Source organism: Hermetia illucens, chromosome 5 (assembly GCF_905115235.1).
Source record: "Hermetia illucens chromosome 5, iHerIll2.2.curated.20191125, whole genome shotgun sequence".
NCBI classification, from domain to species: domain Eukaryota; kingdom Metazoa; phylum Arthropoda; class Insecta; order Diptera; family Stratiomyidae; genus Hermetia; species Hermetia illucens.
The window spans coordinates 63665540-63689069 of NC_051853.1; the positions used below are offsets into that span (position 1 = coordinate 63665540).

The following is a 23530-nucleotide window of genomic DNA, read 5'->3' on the forward strand; positions in this document are numbered from 1 at the left end:
AGACAAGGGGATGCCCTGTCATGCGTCCTCTTTATTGTGGATCTAGAAAAGGTGATCCGCGATGCAGATGTTAATGCGAGAGACACTATCCTTTTCAAGTCTATCCAACTACTGGCCTATGCTGACGATGTATTACGGGAAGAATAACCCGAGATATACGGTCTACCTTCATCCAGATCGAGCAGGCGGCGCGAGATCTTGGACTGCACATTAATCATCACATCACAACAGCGCCAAAAACCAAAACATCAAAGAGCCAACAGTGTCGAATCGTACTGGTCAAACGAGAAGAATAAAGATAGGAGACTACAACTTTGAGACAGCTGATAATTTCTCTTATCTAAGGTCACAAATCGCAACCGATAACAGCTATGACGACGAAATCTGCACACGATTGTTGGCAGCCAACAGAGCCTATTTCAGCTTACAAACTATTGCGCTCGAAAGATGTCACCATAGGGTCAAAGCTCTTACTGTACAAGACAATGATCTTGCCAATCCTTATGAATTGCTAGGAGACCTGGGTTCTTTGCAAGAAAAATTGCCCGCGTTCGAGAAAAGAATCCTACGAAGAATTTCTAGCCTCCTACATGAGGAAGGGCGATTTCGTAGCATCAATAACATTGTGGATAAAATCCGGCCCAACAGTTTGCGGTGGGCGGGTCACCTAATCCGCATGGGCGGGGATGAATCTGCCCGAAAAGCCTATAAGGGCAATATCTATAGTAGAAAAAGAAGAGATGGCAGACGCTGCCTGAGATGGGGTGATGACGTAGGTCAGGACTCCGCGCAAACGAGAAGTCTGGAGTTCCTTTCTAAACCACACCTAGACCGGACACCGGTTGCCTGAGAAGTGCTAATGAGGGGTAACATCCTTATCAAATTCAACGAATTTTAAGCTTATGTTGTCATCGGCTATAATGTAATTTTTCCAATAGGTACCATATTTCGGGAGTCGGTTGCACGTTTTTCAGTGTCGAATCAAAGAAAAAAACAGCTGGTTCCAGACATTCGGTATTTGTTAAGCAAATTACTTTATAACCGAAAAAAGAAGAAAATTGTTTACTTTTATCCCACGAAACGGCGGCCAAGTCTCTCAAAAACGGCGAAAAAGGTGGAACTATGAAATAAAGAACTGAAGAAAAGAAGTGAAGAATTACTTGAAATCAACACTAGTTGCGAGGCTACCGAAGGTTGCAAAATGAAAGAATTCAAATCAGTTTACTGTTTGTTTTCGCAACGGCTTTAAAATAAAAAGCCACATAACTGATAAACATAAATCATGAACGTAGGCAAAAACACTGGGAAATCGTACAGTAATTTTCACAGGAAATAAAATATTGTTCTTTGGTCAGGACGGTTCCGTACATCCAACATTGGATCCCTAATTGCATTGAGTAGCAGCATATCTATTCGCGTGTAAATTTCAAAATAAATCTGCCATACCTGAAGGACACAGCTTCTGATTACCACCTTTTGGTTATCTCTATTATCTGCTGCCTCTTGGATCGGCTATTGGCTCCCTCAATTTTATCTCGTATGTCCATCCATTAAGGTAAGCCTAGAAGAAACGAAAAAAATGTTGATTTGAAACGTTGTCTGTCTATCAAAAAATGTTCAAACAAGGTCAAAATTCCTATGTAAAAGACGCAGTACATATCCGTTGATAGACACAATATTCGTGCCTAGAAACAGCCAATTGGTAAAAATGTAAATTTTTCCAACGGTAATGGTAACTATCTTTAACACAAACCTGCGAATGAAGATATGATTGGTCTTATCAAGTTGATTCCCCAAAATCAATTTAGAAGCAGATGTTAAATAAGCACAACATAAAACGGAAATAGCTTTCAGTACATCTTTATTTTTTTAGATTTGACTCAGTGCAAGATTGTCTTTTCAGAGTTACTTAATCACTTAATAATAACAATAATTTTTCCGGAAATACCTGGGTGAGATACCCTCAAGAATTGCAAAGGGGGGAACATAACAAAGAAAGGGGGTTTTTATCGCTTTGAAGTTGGTTTTTATTAAGGTTTTGTGTGAAACAAAACCTTATTAGAATCGATTCGATTCCTGTCTGTCCGTCTGTCTGTCTGTCTGTCTGTCTGTCACACCCGATTTATTCGGAAACGGCTGAACCGATTGTCACGAAAATTGGTAGGAGTATGTAATCTGCCGTTCCCTTTACATGCAGCAACTGACGCCATTTTGTGTTAAGTTTACATGTGAAAGGAGGATGCAAAATTTTTTTTCATAAAATGTGGCCATGTGGGGTATCAAATGAAAGGTCCCAATTAGTACTTTTCGAAACTGGTTCAAAATTTGATATTGGGTTAAACATAGGGGAGTGAGGGCTCAAAATATGACCCCCAAAAAGTGTAACAGGTCTCGTTCTCAGAACCTATCCAACCGAATAATCTGAAAAAAATCTCAATAGTGCATCTCTACGAAATCTAGGCCTCAAAATATATCCGGTTCCGATATCTGCACAAATAAAGTTAATAATAGTATATTTCCACATTTTAGAAATTTACCCGGCAACCCCCCTTATATTCATCCCACAAGTGCAAGTGGCAAGTGGCATGCGTATAATAAAGAACATAGTGCACAAGCTAGTCAAGTTTGAAGAAAATCCAACTATTATTGACAAAATTATAGGGGGTAAAACTTTACCATTTTTTGTGAATTTCGGGCACTCTTCATGCATGACTGCATGACGTCATCATCACATATCAATTCGTCAATACCACAACCAAATGAGTTCTTATGAATGGGGTCCCAAAAAATTATTTTGTTTTAGTTTTTTAGTCATTTGTATATGAATATCAACTGTGTATGTAGGTATATAGTATATGCGTGCTAATGAACTTTGTGGGTAGTGCCTATTCAGATAGATATAAGAAGTAAATCGGAAATATGGGTACGATCCAATTTATATACGTGCATATATGTGTACGGTATTCGGAAATAGGCAGTTTGTTTGTTTAGGGTGAGCGTAATATCTATGGCTGTAATATGTACGCATGTCTCATAGTTTGGAAAAATATGAAGCATTATGTTGGATTTGTAGCATTTGTAGCTATATACGGATAGAAAAATGTGCGTTGAAATTTCTTACATAAGATGAACACAAAACCTTTATACCCGAAGCGCGAGCTTCCGGTATTCCGACTTGTATTACAGTTTCGATGATTGTTTATCCACATACATACGTGATTCAAGCCACGGAGCCTTGCGAAGCGGTCTGGAGAATAGTCCAGTGGGTCCTTCAGGGTTTGAAGTGAGCACCTGTCTGGACGAAATAATCCTACGGTCGGATTGATTTTGTGAGCACAATCAGAGCCCCGCTGTGACAAGCAACAACGGTACCAGTCTATACCAAGTACATGGATTAGCATTCATAATGGTGGATGCAAGACCTACCTAAATCTCTACCGAACTAAGGAGTACGGCACCCGCCAACACCACGCCGAGATAGAGACGAAGAGAAGAGAAGATAGAAATAGAAAGTCTCTTCTCGCATGAGCATAACCAACAACCCCGATGAAACCCCCATTAGGGGGCCAACCGCAAACAACCGAGCTGTACTCACATACAATGGGAGTTCACCCGAAGTATGAGTGTTCAGGGGCTATCTCGGTTCCCATGGTATCAGTATACTCCTGGTGAGGTTTCGTGACCAATTTGCCACTTCAAATGAGACACGGGTCTGATCGCCCTCATTAGGCCTTTGGAGCACTCGCCTACTGCATCACAGCCGGCAAGCTAAAGTGAGTACAGCGTCTCCCGGTGCCACCACTGTGGAGGATCTCCTCGGTCACTTGGTTTTGGTTCAGCCGACAGGGTTACCGCCCTGTCTTCTTCACCGCCACCTCTGAGCACCTGGAAAATAGTCCAGAGCTAATATCACTTTTCGCATTTGTTTTAGATTCCCATAAGCCATTATTGGATTACATAAAGGATTAAGCGTGGACACGAATGCGTCACACTTTCCCCTTTATGAAGTGAAAGCGCGATCAGCAGCATTATTTTTTGATTCAGGGGATTAAGGTTTGGACAACGCATACTTCAATAAATGCAACACAAAAATGGGACTGTTTCCATGAGGGATTGTTATGGATCATAATACATAGCAACCTTAAGTGTACTCTGCCAACGTTCCAGTATCCCATTGAACTCGAGATGATATGCTGTTATTGCGTGTTTTTTAAACTCATGGGGTTTACCTAATTCTTCAAAAAGAGAAAATTAAATCTTCTTCTCCCTTGTCAGCGGGTATTTCAACTGAAAGTCCGAAACGTGATATTCATTCGCGATAAAAGACTTCGGCACATAATTGTGCAGAAATGTTCTCCAGAAGGCAGTAAAATGCAATAAAAGTCGTAAGCAAAAACAAGTCTGGAAACCAAGGAAATATTTACTTAAACCAAAAATATGATCCACAAAGCGGCCTGTGTAATGTCCGGAGTCATAAAGTCCGGTACACGATAAACCTACCAAAGTACTCCAAATGAAGATGCCAGAAAAGAGATGCCTCTACCATAAGTTATGCTGGCCAACTGGCAAATTTATAAGAATACCAACCGTCAAGCAGAGAAAGCGATGTATTTTACCCGAACAGCCCACTACCAAGCTTTTTACGATAAATTAAACACATGGGACGGCGGGAAAGATTTGAATCGACTTGTTACAAGCCAAAACCAGCGCACACGAGGTATGGAGCACTTCCGCTCTGTTAATGACAAAATAATACATTGCTTACTGGCCAACTAGTCAAAACGATGGATGGCAGGAATACTTGAGAGCAGATTTCAATGAACGAATAGAGAAATGTTCTAATCCATTACTTCCCTAAAGCGTTGTCTTCATTTTTGGCAGTCCTACACAGGTTCAAAAAGCAACCAAACTTACGAAATCAGAGAAATCAACAGCGCTTCTTATTCCATATCATCAAGATTTTTGAGTACATTTTGCCAACTGCATTCGCGATATCGTTCAAAATGCTACTAGACAAGACGGATTTGTAAAAAATCGTAGAATTATTAATGATATATTTGCAGCATGGTTACTCATGGGGGAAACACTATATAAAGCGTCGATCTCTCCAGCCGCTCAGCGGCATTGTCGATCATCATCTATGTAGCCCCCCTTGAATCACTATGTAGCCCCTCTTGAATCATTCCTGACCGCCTTCCCATGTATCGTTAACTGCTTTCCGTTTCACCTCCAAATGGATTGGAGATAAATTTTGAATATCTTCGAGGGCCACGGTCGGCATTTCACTCATTACTCCAGTAATATTTAGCCTCTGAATCTGCGCCAGCAGCTTTCTGCTGTTAGCAAAGTTCAGTACCGCCCACCAGACGATGCAGGATTTTTTGTATTGTTCCTGGATATGATGCTTCCACGTTAACTTGGTGTCGAGATGTACTCCTAAATATTTGATTGTGTGTACCAGCTGGACTTCCGCACCTGCCAAGGTGGGTAGCATGTAGCTGCTCCACCTGACGTTCCTAGTGAACATAACTAGTCCAGTCTTCGTAGCGTTCACCGTGAGTCCATTATGGAGGCACCAACTGTGGATTACATGCAGTGTTGCATTCAGGTGGTCAAATACTGTGCCCGCAAACTTGCCGATCATTATTAAGGCTAGATTGTCCGCAAATGCTTGTGCGAAGAGCTTTGTGCCCTCTAGAAACCCTATGGGCAACCCCTAAGACACCCTGCCTCGATAGACTTCCATCCGACCAACATGTGAATCTTTCTCCACTCTAACATGTGAAGGATCCAACTGATTAACAGTGAATCGATTCCATGCTGACTTATCGCGATACAAATCGCCGCGAATGACGCATGATTGAAGGCGCCTTCAATGCCCATAAATGCGACTAAGGCGTATTCTTTATCGGACATTGCCTTCTCAATTTTTTCCGTTAACTCATGGAGTGCTGTCTTCGTGGAATTTCCTTTCTAGTTGACGTGTTGGCTACAGTAAAGTGGCCACTAAGAGATATATGCATCCCTTATGAATCGATCTACTAGTCTTTCCAGTCCTTTTAGCTGAAAGAAAGTTAGACTGATCGATCGGAAGCTTCTTACGTCTGTGCAGGTGTAGGCCCATTTCACTCTTTCCAGTGAAACTACTTTGTACGTCAGAATTCAATCTTTCGATTGAGGGCTGTATATGCCCGTTGATCCCGAGATGAGATTTTGGATGCTGCCTGGGAAGTGCACTTCAAGCAAATGATTTGCCGTTTCGACTTCGTTTTTGTATACCTCCCGCTCAATAAAATATAGATAACCCAACCGCAGGCTACGTTCTTTGACAAGGATCCGCTTTAGCTTTAAGGTTGCCTCAAAAGAGTTGGTTTCTTCTTAAAAGCGTCTCCATGATGATCGTTTGGCCGACCTTATGCTTTTTGAGTCTCTTTGCACCGAATCCAGCAAGCGGCTGAACCAGACATAAAAGCTCGGTTGAAGTGCACCCTTGTCGTTCTCCTCTGTTATGCCAAATCCAAGTTCCACCATGCTGTTTCACCTTTCTTTGACATCATCAACGAGCAACTCTCTTCGAAAACTTCTCTCATGCTGGTTGTAATCATCTGGGTTGTTTTTTCAATTCCAGCATTGGATTTGATGCGCCTTCCAGGAATCGTAATTAGGGCGCTCAGTTCTGTTTTATACGTCGCAAAATCTGTCTACCGTGGTTTCCGAAATGGGAGTCGATGAAGGTGGATCCTGCCCATTACGAAATCAATGCGCCTGTGATCCGAGAGCATGATATCGTTTGATACTCTCCACTCTTCTGCAAGAGTCGCAACGTAAGGGGATGCGGCCGCGATTATCAATGACCTCTTGCCTGACCACGTTGAAGAAAGTAGGGTCATTACCCAAGTTGACGATCTACAATTTCGGCTCCTACTAGATACTCCAGTAGTCTTGATCCTCTCGCGTTGATGTTGGAACTTCCCAGCATATATGGTGGGCGTTAACATGACAAGGTAATCCTTGGTCGTCTAGGAAGATCCACTTTGTTACCAAGAGATGTGTTGAACTTTGTCTAAACCATTTTCCTAGGATGCCATCTTTGTATTAAAAAACCGTTGGCCTGCAACCATGATAATAATGATCGTTGGCGCAACAATCCATATTAGATAGGGCCTTGAAATATGTTAGAGCACTTCATTCAAGACCGCAACGATACAGTACACTGTAGGAGGCAATGAGGTTAGCATTGCGCTCGACCAAGATTATTACCCTAATGTTACTCAGGTATTCATTCACAGCTGAGTCGATTGGTATTCTATATCCAGTGCCGATAACAAATCCCTCTGAGAGTGAGATTTGAATCGCGACCTCTCTCTTTTGAGTTCCTTCTAATTTCTCATAAAAAGCATCCTTCGCCCCTCTATCGGAAGTATCCCTTACCTAATTCGCGTCTACTTCCGCCACTGGACTCAGGAACGAAGATGTCGAAGGCAGACACTTGGACTGCGGTAAGTCAAGAAAAGCCACCTCGTGGGAGTGGTCGTGTATTTATCAGTCACAACTCGCCCTGATATAATACAAGCCACCAGTGTTTTAAGTAAATGTAATGACTATTTTGGGACCAGTTGCGAATAGTGTGTTACGTAACTTTAAGAGTTCATTGGACGATTGGACCGGAGTGTGTATGAGGTGGCGGATTGACCATAGCCTCTGAGCACTCAGCTCCTAGGGTCCACCATAATCGACCCAGCGAAATATCCCAGATTCGTTTATGTATCGCAGGATTTTCATTAGTGGATGTGATGTTACTCGTTACAGAAGACATCAGTACCAGAAATCTGATGTCTAATGCGCCCATAGACAGATCCGTCGATTCCACTTTCTCATTACAGGATGCAGATGTCCACTATAATCTTGTCGAATTACTATTCTGAACATATTCACAGCTAGTAAATTATGAACAGTAAGAATACCAACAATCCGTGTTTATGTTTGTTAGGTTCTCACATGTCATTATGAGGAGTTTGTTCCCAATTTCTGACAGCAGCCTTAGTCAATGCTACTGACACTCCAAGTCACAGGTAGATACCAGACAGCTACCATACTCCCTCTTGCCCCCCAAAAATGAAATCAGAATGGGTATGCACGATTTCAAATTGTTTCGCCCTTGGCATGAGCGAGATATAACGAAAATGCGATCAGCTGTGTTTAACATACCGCCCGCGCTTGCCAATGTGTTGTTGAAATCGGCAAGTTTTGCCTATGTATAAGTGAATATGTGAAACTACTTTTTGCTTTATGCGTGAGCACGTCAGTAGTATCAGAATAGCAAAACCGATCTTTCTCTCACCAATACGATTTGACGAAGATTATGCCTTGTCCTTGTTTAGCGTATCTGTTGTGTACAGATAAGCTTCTGCCACACATCGCAAGTCGGGGCATTTTAGTGTGGGTACTGCCTATTAGAGATATTGTGCTCCAAGTGTTGGCTCCGTCCGGGCACAAAGGAGGAGGTTGAACTTTTTTTGCTAAACATTGGAGATTTTATTTCCTTACACCACAGTGACCAGAATAGTTCCACCCCATTGAATCTTCTAATAGAGTCCTGCAACTTTGTCAGTCTTGCCACCAGTTAGAACGGAAAAGGTATGCTGCAAGTTAGTTTGACCCATCACTTTAGTTAGTGAACATAAATACAATCTAATGTAAAATCGTTGCCAACTGAAGAATCTACAACGTCCAGTATAGGTCTCACCGGGGTTACCAGTTATAAGGTTGCCAAGTTGAAGCAATCATTCTCCGCCAAAAATTTCGTTTCCTTGCATCCGATTTCCTTTCTGTCGCCTCATTCTCATGGAACTTCGTCTTGTATCAAAGCACACTCCGCTGCTGTCGGCTGAGAGCTTCCCAGGTTCACGTTCAGAATGGATCAGTTTCCACAGAACGGTATGAGACTAATTGCGTTCACATCTGCAGCTGTTTTTCTTCCACTATTCGTGGTTAGAAAAGGTAAAGAAGTTGCTGACAGGCAAGGTTCAGTCTCTGCAAACCTTAGTACCCCATTTTCTGGAACAATTATGCCACAGTGCCATGAAGGAGCGGCCATAGTCGGGTTTTCAGTTCATTTCATAATTCTCTTTTATTCTTGACCAGCAAGGGAAAACGACTAGCGGTGGCACTATCGTCCAGCGAGTCATAATACATGCTCCCAAGTGATACCTCCAAGAATTATTCATCTGTGGCGATGTTTGGAGAGCTGGTACTCGTATTTTGGTACATTAATCGGGGAGCGAAGAAAAATTCACGCATGAAACTCATTCATGTGCTAATTTATTTGTGAGAAAATCTTTGCGGGAGAAGTGGGGTTGAGTTAATCAATTTAAATAATTTAGTAATATGCTATTTTTAAGTTTATTTGAATAGATGGGTGAGTGGAATGCTGTTGATCTTACAACATCGTATTCTTTCCAGGCTTTTAGGTTGGGTAATTGCCCTTATTGCTTGTGGAAAAATTAATTAAGACATGCCATTGATATCTGATACGATATATTGGGGGAAACACATTTAGTACTAATAATAATCGTTGGCGCAACAATCTATATTAAATCAGAGCACTTCATTCAAGACCGTAACGGCACACTAAAGTAATGTGGTCACCATTGCGCTCGCCCGAGATATTACCCTGATGTGACTCAGGTACTCATTCACAGCTGAGTCGGCTGGTATCCGACGTCAAATTACGATACAAATACCACTGCCACCAGTGACATTTCAACCGCGAGCTTCCGTACGACAGCCTTGTGCTCTAACCACTCAGTTATCTGGACACAAATTTAAGCACCTCCTCTTAACTCCGCCATATTATTTATATAGCAAGCTGATCCCAGGCCCAGAAGAAGGAAAAGGGCTTAAGGCAACGTACTTCGCTCTATCCTAAGTAAAACAAAAATAAAATGCTGAGATAATGGAAAGAGATAAATAAAGTATAGTTAGAGTTATTCCGTTATACTTGATCTCTCTTGGTGACGAGTCATTTTTAAAAATAAAACTATCGTGCTGAGAGATCCTAAGCCTCGTAGAAATGCTTGTGCGTCGAGAAATAGGCATGCACGCATCGACAGCCTGAAGACATGGGTAAATTAGTCCGAGTCAAATAAATACGTGTCTGAGACGCTTAATATTGGTACCCTCCCTGAGAACGTGAATGCAGTAAAAATGGCTATTAACTTCTCTATGTTAGCAGGTCACCCACTCAATGCGGAGTTGGCATTGTCATCTCTGAGGGTTTTCATGGTGTCATTAAAGAAATCGAACGAATTAATGACCTGCTGATGAAGCTCACCATTATATCAGTTCATCGTTCATGTATTCACTTCTTCACCGAACACTCACCACATGATGCCTTCTGGTAACTTTACAAAAACCTGTGAGATGCCTGATGATGAATAGTTCGTTATTGCAGGTCACTTTGATGGTCGTCCGGGTAGAAAGGTAAACAGGTTGGTGAGCGTATAATCCATTTTGGGGACACTCATGACCTTATACTTGTGAATACATGGTTCATCAAACGATTGTCTCAGCTTCATACTTTTTATAGAGGGAACAGTAAAATGCCAAACCGACTATATCCTGATAAGATGCAAGCATTTTATCAACGTCACTGACTGCAAAGCCGTTCTCTATGAGACCACCGATTTCGTGCGAAATAAGAAGAAATTATCTCATTTACGCGATCCGCAAAGCGGCGTAGGAAACCCTCGGGGTCACCAAGCAAGGTAAGTGTTCATCAACCTAGATAAAAAACGGTCTATAATAAATTTCTCGACGATAAAACGAGGGCCAATTGGCAAATTTACGAAAATGTTATTCGGGAAGCAAAGAAAACGACCGCTGTTACACGAGCGATCCATACATGGATCCTTATGATAAACTGCACACTCAGGATGGTAAGAAAATCTGGACCGAGTTGCCAAAAGCCATCAACAATACACACAGGATATCGAACACTTCTGTTGTGTCAATGACAAGAACGATACTTTGCTTAACGACCGACGAGCCGCGACGGATAGATGGCGAGAATATTTCGAGCAGATTTCAACAGAAAAAATTGTTCATCTTACACTTCCAAAGGCACAGACGACGTTTGGAGTAATTTCACTTATCGACGTCACTGAAGTTGAGGAAGGAATAAAATAAGTGAAATCGCGGAAAGCAACAACACCTGAGAACATCGCATCTGAGCTCTGGAAAGCGAAGAGCAGGGACCGAAAACTGCGGCTCAGTGAGGTATTGGTATATTGAAGACAATAGAACACCATCTGACTGGCAAGAAAGCACCACCGTTCCAATATGGGAAAAACGGAAAACTGAAGTTACGAAGCCACAAAAAGGAGCCTCCGACTTAATGGATTTGACAACGAATCCGGCAACGAAAATTAACTTGCGATTTGAAATATGCGCTTCCTGTACAGATCGAATGCTGCTCAATAACTAGTCAACACACTGTCCCAATATAAGGATGATGTAACAGCATTACAGTAGATGCCCTGGACATGGTCCGCTTTCCTGCAGATGAAACACTACACCAACAAACCTTATCCTCGCAGTAGATTTTTCAGTCAGCTAAAGCATGCAACCTGCTGTTATTGGCTTTGAAAACATAAGTGAAAGGCTATGCCCTACGCGCTTGCGAGGCAAACTTCGAAATATAAGTTTCATTAACACGCCCCTGCAGAGAAGACACCTAGAGTCGAAAAAGGATACCTTTTACAAGGCAATAGAACGAACCCTCAAAGCCAAGTCCCAGGTATGATGTCATCATATTTGGAGATTTTTAATAGCCCAGTAGAGACGGAGCGCGTATTCAGACGATATAATGATAAGGAATTCCCTAAAAAACTCGAAACGAGTGGTTCGACAATAAGCTAGCAACGGAACAAAAGAATTTTTCATACCGAGTAATGTTGCGCTCTCAAAGAACGCGGGGACATGCAGAGACTATCACGAACTTCTTCAAGCGGAGAAGCGACTTCACATGCTGAAAAAAAAACCTGAAGGAGCCAACAGATCTATGGACTCAAAAAGTATAAGGAACAACAACACCAATCGCAGAAGTTTACAAACAAGTCAGCCAGATGAGACCTTATACACCACGATGGTCATCCCGCTGAAACAAAGGGAATGATTGATGAAAATTGGTTTGAACATCGAATTCGATGAGCAACAAGCAAAAGGGGGGCCGAAGCAACGACGCCTTGATATTCTGTATCAAAAACTAGCGAATCAATCAAGACGAGCCTACCCTACTTCTGAACAGGACAAAAGCTGAAAAAGGAAAAAAAACAAGCCGGGAAACGGGAAGCTGGGCGCTTCAGGTATGAAAGGTTTTAAAATTAATAGACCATTAGCTTACGATTTCCAGTTGGTACTTTTTTGCCCAATTCTTGATGTTGTTGAATAGGTAGGAGTATGGGATACTTATTCGTCTGGTGGTTGCCTCCTTCTGCTGCGAAAATAGCGTTGTATAGGCATGCCTATTGTGTTGCCTAACTTTCCTTCCAATCAATTTCTCAATGGTCTGGGAATTATACCCATTTTTAACAGGGGTGTCAATAATGTACTCTCGTTCTTGATTGAAACCGCTTATTGAAAGAGGGTATGTGATCAGTCGGTGTTCCGTGTTCGAAAAAAGTGCACGTGATAGGCAGTCAGACAGCAAACCAATTCTAGTAACATTTGATCTTTCACACAACCTTAAAATAATAATAATATTCGCTGGCGCAACAATTCAATTGGATCCAAACCTTGAAGCGTGTTAGAACACTTCAATGAAGACCGTCGCACGCAACCTTAACAACAAAACTAGGTCAATAGCAACCTGACACAATGGTAATTACAGAAAGTTTTGATCAAGATTGTAAACTATTAACAAGTATGCATTGCATGGCATGATTTGATGTTTTCAATCTAATTCTAACTATCATCTCGTTGAAACTGTTTCGGTTATTCGAATTACTGCGATGTTTTAAATTACAATTTGAACTTGGTCACAGAATTCTCAACTGACGACTGCAACATATTTCACCCTGCATTTAATTTCTTTCTATTTCATTTAAATAGTTGCATTTTTCTTTTGTTACGGATATTTATGCCGTCAATCAAATGCCAAACTTATTTTTCATAATTTGCAAAAGGAGCTATAATTTTTGAATTTTATCATATCACAGAATCAGATAAGCGTCCAAAAAATTCCAAGATACCCTTATCTTAATATGGTTTACTTGAAAATGATGCAAATCACTATAATAAATTAAGTTTATTGCAAATAAACTTGTTCAATACCCCCACCAACAAAGGAGCAATCGGAAATCAAGTAAATATTTATCTACTTAAATTTTTCTGACCAATTCAGAACATCTGCACTCATGAGTACATTCAGATACGTTCACATATGTACTTAAGTAGAAAGTATTCCGGGTACTTGGGACGTTATCCAACAAAACATTATCCACTACCACTATAGTTGCAAAAACTTAATTATCAATTCAGTAAATTCTGATGTAATCGATTATTCCGGAAAATACATATGAAATGCACATAGTTATTCTGGGCCGGAACGATTTTTCTTGGTTTTCACTAACAATAGGTTAACAAAAGGATTGGAACAAGGGTACACTTCTAAAATCATCAGAGGAACACAGGACCACTATTATACCGCTTAGATAAACCACTACGTGTCTTTAAAGACCGATAGTTGACACTACCTACGGAAACAGACCATATCGAAGCACTCAATTAATAGCCGCGGAGGGATGTTAATTGAAAACTGAGGACATGTTTCGGTAACTTCAGCAAATATAGGTGATTGCGATACATACGTACCAACGTTAGATAACAGAATACTAATCAACTTTATCAGAAACTGAAACGTTTTATTAGCACTTATCTTTCGAGATTGTAAATTAGCAGCCGTAAAACACGAACACGTTAGAATTAATCGATTGATTTCAAATACGATGAAACTTCATGTCAGTCTAGCAACATTTTCCGCATATCTGTCAGAGGAGCTGTCCTGAAGAATGACTCAGGCCAGGGAAATATTAAACATTGCATTTAAATGTTAACGATAAGCTTTTATGGTGTCCATCGTAATGCGCCAAGAACAATCCAATAGATTTCCCGCTCACGTTACTGGAAAGTTCATTAGCAAATGTTTGAGTCGCGGATTGCCTAGGAAACGCGGAAAAGGCTGTTGCCTTTATCATCTGCATCAGTTATGATGTAGGCGTAATACACCCTCCTCGAATGAATCCTTGATTAGATGCATTAAAATAATGAAACTTAATTAAGGCCTCTTGACCATAAAGACTCAATCTAGGATATTGTCTCGGCAGTCAAGTTTCAGGATTAATAATTTATAGTCAAAAGTTTTGGGTTAAGGTTACCCTAAATTAGATCAAGTAAAATCTATACGAAACTGACCCCCATATGTTCACAGATAGTTTAAACAAAATATATAGATAAATATATTAAGTGTTTTTGAGACTTAGCACCTTCCATTGTACTCCATTTGCTTGTAAAACACTTCAGATTTCAGAAACTAAACCACGTGTTGCACCCGTTCTCTTACCACTCAGTTTATCGATTTATTCAACAATTACATCACGAATTCAAATATTCTGAACGTAAAATCTGTTTATTTCCTTTGAACTTTATTAAAGTTTCAATACAGCCAACTTGTTGAAATGATACTAATGTCGCTATTATGTTCAATTATTAATCTTATTCCCTTGATCAAGAGACTTTTTGTAAATTGATTTTATTGGAAATCCAAAAGGAGAGGGAGACATTTACTTTGAACAAAAAGGACATTACTTTTGCCCGAAGGCACCGTGTGACCATAGCTTTCCTTTCTGCCAAAATTAGTTGCGCTTAATTTCAATTGGAATTAGCCAGTGTAGCTGTTGTATGATAATAAAGTGGGTTGTGGGTATGGCGAGAGCGATCATTCGGGTTGATTATGGACAACCATGAGGGCTGACTTATTCGAAAAAGCATAAAAGAAAAAGAAGAAAAGAAAAGTGGAGCTCCCTGAATTGATCGAGTTTAAATTGATTCTCAAAACTGTGCGAAATGTTATCCGCCAGCAATATAGTGCAGTGCAAAATTGAAATAATATAGTATTCATCTTTGTTGACCAGATGGATGTAGATCTTAACGAGTCATCCCGTGTGAAGGTCGTTTTTTTTGGCTTTTTTTAGAAATTTTTTGTGGAGAACTGGATAAAGATACAAATATGAATTTTTCAACGTAGATTTAATAATATCTTGAGAATATATAGTAATTTGTTTACCCCGATCACATAGTTAGTTATTGAGATACAGGGCAATTTATATACCCATCTCCAAAAAAAGGTGTTTTTGTGCTGCCACGCTAGAGGGCGCCGTGATCTTCTTAGAGACAAAAAGCAAACGGAATTTTAACGTACAGACTTAGCTACAGTCCGCAAACTAGGATTATTAAAAAATATTAAAAACTAAATTGTTGGTGCCGTGTTGAACTTTTTTTGTGAATTTTGGTGTTTTTCACGGATTCTTCAATGAATAAAAAAAACTACTGAACGAATCGCAATTATCCTAGTTTGCGGACCGTAGAAATATGTTCTAAATAAGTCGTGAAAATTTCAAAGAATTTCGTTTGATAGATTTTGGGCAATGGTGGCAGCCGATTTTCAACATGCAATTTCGAGAAAAACCCACTTAAAAAGTAGAATGCGATGTTTAGCCATAAAACCTTAACTGACCATTAATCTGCTATACCTAATCCATAAACTTTAGGTTCCTTCAAGAAACACATGTACTACCTTGACTTCAATTCTTGTCCTTTTAGCGAAGTCATTCGAACGTCATTCGGATTGATAAATACGAGCTTTATTACGGCGATCGACATAAATCTGGCATGTTACTTATCACGTGTTTAACACTATAATTTCCGAATGACTCCGAATATTAAAAAATCACTTTGCCCATACACTGTATCTAGATAGAATTGATGCCAAAAAAAATTCGATTCCGCGAATCCGACACATTGGATGACCCCCTTAATATAATGAGGGGGTCAAGCTGTATTCTGCACGATAGACTGACGCGGAATATAACTCCCTGGGGGCAACCTGTCTCTCTGTGAGAGTGAGCTGTCTCTCTTCCATGGTGATATGTGGCTTTCCAGAGGCCAATCTCTCGTCTACCAAGACCGTTAATGAGTGGTGATAGCCACGCCTTGTAGGAGGTGACCCTAACTATTAACAAAACGAACCGTGCTCATTGGATAGTCTGCAGTAAAGTATTCGAACGGAGCCTCACTGATACCTTTTTTTTGGCGTTGGGAATTGGAAAAGTTCAAAACCAACCGCTAGCTCCTGCCAAATGGTTATGTACGATATTTACTCACTATAACCACTTTCCTCTCCTCCGCATCATCCGGAGACATGATTTTAAGAGCAATGATGGGCAATATGGGGAGTTGCCATACCCGAAGCGATAAAGGTATGCACGGTATCCTTAGGAATTGGGTCACGTCACTGTTAACTTCGCCGTGCTTTCGTTTGATGATCGTTTGATGCCTCGTTTTCTTTTCCTACCGTAAATATTGCCCTTATAGACTTTTCGAGTTGGATCATTCTCATCCATATGGATTAAGTGACCCGCCTACCGCAACCTATTGAGCCGAATTTTATCCACAACCTGATAGATTTGTCGTTATGTAGGCTACGGAATGTCGGAAGTCAAAAATTCTTCGGAAGATTCTTATCTTGAACGCGGCCAAAAGTTCGTAAATTTTCTTGCTAAGAACCCAAGTCTCCGAGGAATACATGAGGCTTTGACCCTATAGTGAGACGTTTCGAACGAAACAGTTTTTGTTAGCTGAAACAGACTCTATTGGCTGCCAACAACCGTGTACAGATTTCATCGTCATAGCTGTTATCGGTTGTTATTTGCGACCCTAGATAGCAGAAATTATCAACAGTCTCAAAGGTATAGTGTCCCACCTTTATTCTTCCTGTTTTACTAGTGCTATTTGATGTTGTCGCCCCTTTATTCTTTGGAACTGATGTTGCGACCATATGTTTTGTTTTGCCTTCATTGATATCCAGCCCAAGATCTCGTGCCAATCGCCGCCTGCCTGATCTGGATGAAGGCAGTTTGTACGTCTCGGGTCGTCCTTGCCATGATGTCGTTGTCATCAGCATAGGCCAGTAGTTGGGTGGAATTAAAGACGATCGTGCCCCTTGCATTTACGTCAGCATCACGGATCACTTTTTCCAGGGCCAGGTTAGAGAAGACGTCTTAGACCGTTGTTGATGTTGAATGATCTTCAGAATGATCCTGCTGCTTTTATCTGGCCTCGTAAATTGGTCAGGGTCAAACTAGTCAGTCTTATAAATTTCGTCGGGATACCGTATTCCGACCTAACAAGATAGTGGAGAATATCTTTTAGATGATAGTTAGTTAGTTAGTTTAGTTTACTGGGGGGAGCCACAGCTTCGAGCACTCAGGCCATTGTTAGAACCATTGTACTATCCCCGTAAATTTCCTATTCAATGGCTTCCCGCCTACGGTGATCGCAGGCTTTAGCGAATCTGAGAACATTCTCCAGAGGCAGAGAGTGTGCTGATTTCATTAAGAAAACCTTGCCAAGGTGTCTTCATCTGAGATCTGAGGAGGCCGGGCAGCTGCATAAAAAGTGCAGGGCGTCTCCTCCTCTCATTGGCTGCAAATAGCCGAAACCACTACCCCAATCTTTTCCATATGGCAGTTTAAGGAGCAGTGTCCCGTTAAAAACCCTACTAGGGTTTTCATGTCCCACTTCTTAAGGGGACAAAAAAAAATGCCGCTCTAGTTGCCCTAAGCTCTTTCACAAGGATTTTCGCCTGCCGGCAAGAATCCAAATTTCTCTCCTCGGCTGCGTGAATCCTTGCAATTTCATTCTTCAGAGTAGACTTGACAATAGATGGTCGGATCCCAAGAGCTGGTTCTGGCCCCACCATTGTGGATCCAGACCCTCGGCGAGCCAGTCAGTCTGCCTCCTCATTAACAGCGATGTTAGAGTACCCCGGCACCCACATCAGCAATGTTTCGTTCAGTCGGCCAAGTTTCAGCAGCACCTGATGACAACTCCACACCAACTGGCTTAATATGTCGTTGCCGTTTAGTGCTGATAATTCCGCCCGACTGTCGGAACAGATTCGAATGGTGAGACCCCTTCACTTTGTCATTCCTCTGCTGCCAATGAAATGGCATATATCTCCGCCTGGAAAATGGTAGTAATTTTTCCGAGGGGTGGGGCCGGTTCTATAATCGGATCTCCGAGAACACCCCTGCGCCCGATCCATCCTCCATGACTGACCCGTCGGTGAAGATTATTAAGTCTGTAATCTGAAAAGACTCATGGCCACTTGTCGACCATTCTTCTTTTTCGGTGATTACGACAGTGTATGTATATTCAAAGACGAATCTGGAAACCATGTTCTTGTATATGATGCTTCCACGTTAACTTGGAGTCGAAATGTACTCCTAAGTACTTGATTGTTTGTGCCAGCTGGATTTCCGCCCCTGCTAAGGTTGATAGCATATAGGTGCCCCACCTGACGCTCCTAGTGAACATAACTAGTCCAGTCTTCCTAGCGTTCACCGTGAGTCCATTGTGGAAGCACCAGCTGTGGATTTCATGCAGAGTTGCATTCAAGCGGTCACATACTGTGGCCGCAATCTTGCCGCTTGCTTTTAGATGATACTCAGCAACGTGATACCTCTATAATTGCTGCACTGCGCGATATCTCCCTTTTTATGTATGGGACAGATAATGCCTCTTCGCCAGTCGTCAGGCATTGATTCACTTTCCCTCACCTGGAACATAAGTTGATGAACCGCTTGAAGGGATTGGTCGCCTCCATATTCCAACGGCGACTTATGATTTTTAAACCGATGGTGGTGGCAGTATTTACCCGTCGTCTTCAGTTGGCAACGCCTCCAACTGTCCAATATTTTGTTTGCTGAGCAGTGCATCAATGTGCTCAACTCAACGCTCCAATCTTCCTATTCTGTCGGAAATCAGATTTCCCTCTTTGTCTCGGCAGGATGATCTCGAGGTGTATAAGGCTTCATCCTGCTGACTTGTTGGTAAAACTTCCGCGACTGGTGTGGTTGCTCCCAGTACTTTCCGAGTTCATAGACCTGTTAGTTCTCCCAGGCTTCCCTTTTGCGACTGTGAGGTCCGTTCAACGGGAGTTCGCGACGAGTCTCCGTGCGTCCCCGCGTCTTTTGAGAATGCAATATTACTCGATATGCAGCATTCTTCCTTTCCGTTGCTAGCTTACATTCAGCTGTTCCGACTCTCTTTGCTTCTGGGGTCAAGTATATTTGCAGCCGTATTAATGATAACATTCTTTAGGTGATTGTGAAGATCAGTTGTCGATGCTTCACCTCCAGGATCTCTATTAACTGCGTCTGTTGCGGAATCCATTTCTCCCTTATGGGTGTTAAAGATGGCAGTGCTGTGGATGGCTTCAGTCTCAACGTTCACCTGATTGTCAGAGGGTATTCTTCTTAGTGTATGTAAGTATGATTTTGATACCATACCTGAGACAGGCTTCGAGGGTTCGTTACACTGTCTCATAGAAGGTATCCTTCTCTGACTCTATAGTCTCCTCTGTAGAAGCGTGAACGCTAATGATACTTATATTTCTAAATTTGACTCGCAAGCACAGAATGCATAACCATTCGCTTATGTTTTCAAAGCCGGTAGCAACAGGTTTCATTTTTCGGATGACTAAGAAACATACTCCGAGCACATGATTTACTGGATGGCCACTACAATATATGGTGTAGTGGCTCTTCTCCAGGAAACCGGTCCCTGTCCAACGCATCTCCTTCAACGCAATTAGATCAGCCTTATATTGGGACAGGGTATCGGCTAGCTGCTTGGCAGCTCCTTTTCTATACAGTGAGCGCACGTTCCATTAGAAAACGCGCAAATCGTTATTCGGATTAGGTTGCCAGGTTCGTCGTTGTGTTATCAGTTCAGTCCGAGGCTCCTGCTGTGTCTTCGAAACAAGTTGATTTACGTGTAGAGTTGTCATCCTCACCCAATCCCTAACCTGGAGGACCAGTTGGGACAATTTGTCTCGTTTTTAGGAGCAGGAGACTCGTCTTCATCCTTCCCCGTCTACAGCTTTTTGCTAAGAAAGATCTCCTAACGGTGACCGCTTGCAAAGTTTGGTAGTAGAGCTGTTGGTGTTGGTTAACAGGCGTTTCCCAGGTTTTATGCTCTATCGTGGGTACCAATCCACGTTTCGCCCTGGAACCTATACTACCGTTTAACCACCATCATCACATCAGCCAGTTCAGTTCGGTCCTGTAATGCATACTGACAGACAGTCTACTTAATTACTTTGCGTCATGTGTGAAATCAACCTCCAGATTTAGAGGGGTAAACAATAAAAGATTATACCATATGAATGGACATTCCCAACGCTATTCTCAGGCTTTTACCGGGCATTGCCATTCGGATTTATTGCATCCTGTTCAATAATCTATTCAACAATTCCTTCTTTCCAAGACAATGGTAGAAACCTCCATTGGCGTAATCCTGAGGAAAGAGAAGAAAGCATCCAGTGCTAAGAATCACCGGAATTAAAGGAATTATTGGCGAATGCGTAATCTAGATTCCGATCGGGACAGACGATAATATATGCTATAACAAAGGTAACGTGTTAACAATCGTTAGTGTGCAAACGATTGTCTTATAGATGTGAAGAAAGCTTTTGACACCGTCTGGATAGATGGGTTGATTTTCTTCGCTTCGGAACAAGTTTTCTAACCACTTCATGGTGATCCTGTGCAACATACTGCATAGCAAGTGTTTTGGCATCACAAATAAAAATCTCACTACAAATACAGAAATACATCGATACAAGAAGAGAACTGAAGTGTAGGTTGAACTGCAGAAGATGTTCCACCACATTAAATTTTCAATGAACCGCTGGCGGATGAAAATTAAGAGTGCCAAAAATTCTAGGTACTTATGGCCAAATCAGTAGGAATTGAGAAGAAAAATGAGTATGGGTCTGAGCGCATTCCCATTAAAGGTTTGCATCTTGTCGAACGTCCAATTTAACGAACACATAAGGGTAAAAAACGTCACAAGGCATTCATGTCGTTCGAAGGCTCTTTTACGTTTCAAATCTTATGCTTTATACATACTTACAAGGACGTATCGTGTCAGACACAGTGCAGCCAAAAGTATTCATACTTACCAGCAGGTAACGTAGGAAGGTGCACTCCCTGCGCAGAACAAAAAGGTTTTCACCGCAAACTAGCCGCACTGCAAAGAACTGTGTGTCTGGGTATCACTGGTGCCATGAGCACGACATCCGGCGCAACTCTGAATGCACTACTCAATTTGCAGCCCCTGGATATATTTATTCAAAGCACTGCAATGAGAGCAGCTCATAGACTAATTCGATTAGATCTATGGGGAAAAAACGAATGTGGGGGGCACAGAGCATTGGAAGAGCTACTGGGAGGACTGAATCCAGTTCTTACAATGCCTTCCGATTCTCGTGTCCCCATACATCTGTTCGGTAGAAGATATGAAGCTACCCTGAAGCATAGAAAGAACTGGGAAGACCCAGAGGAATGCATGGCGGCATATACGGAAGTGTTCTACACCGATGGCTCGAAAACAGAAGAGGGTTCTGGAGCCGGAGTCTAGCTCTCGAATAAAAACGAGAAGTGGGCTTTTCCTTTGGGACAATATGCAACGGGTTTTCAAGCCGAAGTTTCTGCGATCTTAAGGGTGGCAAACTGGATGATTGACGAGCGGTTGAAGGGCAGGCGCATCGCAATCTGCAGTGACAGTCAAGCTGCACTGAGGGCATTGAACAGTCCTTTGATCACCTCGAAAATCGTTCAGGAATGCAGAAACCGTTTGAACTCTATGTCTAAGTTAAATACGGTGGAACTACTCTGAGTACCTGGTCACTGCGGCGTAGAGGGAAATGAAATCTCGGATGCTTTAGCGAAAGAGGGGTCAATCTCCCCTATGCCGGGACCGGAGCCAGCAATTGGAGTATCAGTAGCATTGGCTAAGTCTGTTTTCAAAAACTGGGAACAAGCTTCCCATAATGACAGGTGGCGAAGCCTAAATGCTGCTCGACACACCAAACTTTTCCTGCCAGAACCGAACATACGTACCGCAAAATTTATCTTGTCGAAAAGCAGGAGGACTTGCAGGTGTATTGTGGGCATTCTGACAGGCCATAATTCACTAGCTGGGCATATGTTCAGAATAGGAATTACTGAAGATGATACGTGTCCCTCCTGTAATGAAGAAGCGGAATCCACGGAGCATTTCCTATGTGAATGTCCCGCCTCGCCCAGGCATCAGATCTTTGGTACCGATGTTCTCCAATTGCGACGGGTGGCATCACATCCCCTAACAAAAATCCTGCGATACGTTAACGAATCCGGAATATTCCATTAGACTCCCCCACCATACACACACACACACACCCTGCGCCGAAAAAGTATTACAGTCGAACTCGTCAAATATATAAAAGAGCAACACTAAGCACTTCATCATCGCTGTCACCCAAGCGAACCATTTCAAAAATCTTTACGATAAACTGGACACTCGGGATGGCGAGAGAGATCTGTACCGACTTCCTAAAAGCCGTGATGAACGCACACAGGATATCGAACACTTCTGTTGTGTTAATGAAAAGAACGGTACTTTGCTTACTGATCGTCGAGCCGCGACGGATAGATGGCGAGAATACTTCGAGCAGATTTCAACTGAAGAATTTGCTCATCCTCCACTTCCACAATCATTGCTGACATTTGGAGCAGTTCCACTAGTCAGCGCAACTGAAGTCGAGGAGGCAATAAAACAAATGAAATCGGGGAAAGCAACAGGACCTGACGACATCGCATCTGAGCTCTGGAAAGCAAAGAGCTGGGACCCAACACCGTGGCTGAGTGAATTCTTTAACCGGGTTATTCAGGAAGGAAGAACACCATCTGACTGGCAAGAAAGTACCACTGTTCCAATATGGAAAAAGAAAGGTAGTCCAGCAGAATGTTCAAATTACCGTCCGATCCGGTTACTTTCCAAACCATGAAGATTTTTGAACGCATTCTTGACAACCGTATTCGCGAAATCGTTGAAATAACCGTGAATCAAGCCGGATTTGTCAAGAACTGCGGAACTACTGACGCAATACACGCTGCGCGGTTACTCATGGAGAAACACCGTGAGAAGCATCGCCCTCTTTACATTGCCTTTCTGGATCTAGAGAAAGCGTTTGACCGTGTACCACACGAACTCATCTGGTATGCTTTACGACAACACTTCGTGCCAGAAGAACTCGTGCGCTGGGTTCAATTGCTCTACCACGATCCGAAAAGTAAAGTTCGAAGTATGGCGGGTGTATCAAAACCGCTTCGTGTCTCTGTTGGAGTTCATCAAGGAAGTGCCCTCT

The 23530-nt window shown here is 42.1% G+C and overlaps 1 pseudogene; it reads right to left on the reverse strand.

The window, feature by feature from the left end:
* LOC119658114 overlaps positions 1-14500 on the reverse strand; it is a 51328-nt pseudogene extending 36828 nt beyond the window's left edge.
* Between the last annotated feature and the right edge of the window lie 9030 nt (positions 14501-23530).